Below are 1,784 nucleotides of genomic sequence, written 5' to 3'. Positions count from 1 at the left end.
ATTCTGATCTAAATATTTAACTTGCAAGCTAAATATTTAGGTCCAAGCTCCTAAATATTTAGCTTGCAAGTTAAATATTTAGATCTGAGTTAAATATTTAGTTAGTAAACTAAATATTTAATTAACAAACTAAATATTTAGTTTACAAACTAAATACTTAACTTGAAAGTTAAATATTTAGCTTGCAAGTTAAATATTTAGATCTGAGTTAAATATTTAGTTAGTAAACTTAAATATTTAGGTGTACATTAAATATTTAATTTCCAAACTATACATTTAATTTGCTAACTAAATATTTAATTCTGATCTAAATATTTAACTTGCAAGCTAAATATTTAGGTCCAAGTTCCTAAATATTTAGCTTGCAAGTTAAATATTTAGTTTGTAAACTCAATATTTAGCTTAATAAAAAATTTTGCTGGGGAACTATGACATTTGTACAGTAAATGTATGAATAACATGTTGAAAATATGACTTTGAAAAAAACGCTATTTTTTCTTATGAAAAGTGAAATAAATCAAAATATTGCTTTTAATTTTTGACTGTGTAACTTTACAAACGGCACCTCGGTGAGGGAGCGACCAGCTCCAAATGGGTCAAAACAAGTTCATCCTTAAAGTTGCATCATCCACCACGTACACTTTTTAGCTTTGTGATCAAAGTGAGTGTGAACGAGTTGAGACGTGCGTCGGCTGATGCACACCACGTGCACGCTCCTCTTCAGCATCACACTCTTCCTCTGCAGGAGGAGAAATAAAGTTCTCGTCCTGCTGACCAGTGGAGCAGCGTGTTCACGGCTCAACGGACTCGAGCAAAGCGTTCTGAATGTGGATTTGTTGAAGAAAGTCTTTTTGCTGAGTGTGCACAAAACAACAAACCAAGATGTTCGACTGATGGAGGAGTTCATAAAGATCTTGATGAGGGTTTACCAACCACTTTATTTACAGAGCACTTACAACAGCGACAAGGCCAAACAAAGTGCTGGACAGACAGAACAACAGTTGACGTCCCATCAAAATATCTATTTAAATGTATTGATACATAAATAATAATATTGATGCATCAATATCTGCCCAGGCAGAAAGACGTGCAGTAAAAAGAAACTTTTCATCCTCCTCCTTGAATGTTTTTGATAATACTGACATCTGCTGAGCAAAGAACGACAACGCAAAGTTTATAAAAATGATGTGCATCATTTGAATAAAACATCTGTATTCATATTTACATTTACAAACGGGCTGGTGGTGCAGAGGATGAACGCAAAGAAAAGCTGTATAATAATGCAACAGGCTCAACGATGATGTGGACACGGGTCTACAGAACCAGTACCGGCCGATATTAAACGCTGCTGCTGTTTGAGTTCATCATCAAACGATATTAGTCCACGGCCTTTAAAGTTAACGATCCAGAAACACGTTAACTGTTTAAAGTTGGGCTGTAACTATGACCTTTGGTGCTCAAATCACACATTACCAGTTCACGTCTGCCTTGTGAGTCCCCGAACATCAATGGGACTAACCTGTGTGCACGTGATGAACAATAAATCCATTCATCACATGCTAAACGAAAATGATCGACCTCTTTTTCATTTATCATCTTTATCGTTTCTTCGTGTCTCTGTTTCTCCTGAAGACACTGGAGGACAAAAGGATCAACTCCGGTTCTTCACTGACTCCTCCCTTTCTCTTTAAAATCTGTTTCAATCGTCCAAAATCACCTTTTTGGATCGTTGAAAGCAGCTAAGCTACGAGCTAAGCTACGAGCTAAGCTACGAGCTAAGCTAC

The sequence above is a fragment of the Nematolebias whitei genome, chromosome 23 (assembly GCF_014905685.2).
Source record: "Nematolebias whitei isolate Nwh7 chromosome 23, NemWhi1, whole genome shotgun sequence".
NCBI classification, from domain to species: Eukaryota; Metazoa; Chordata; class Actinopteri; order Cyprinodontiformes; family Rivulidae; genus Nematolebias; species Nematolebias whitei.
Note: the sequence above shows the minus strand (reverse complement) of the source record.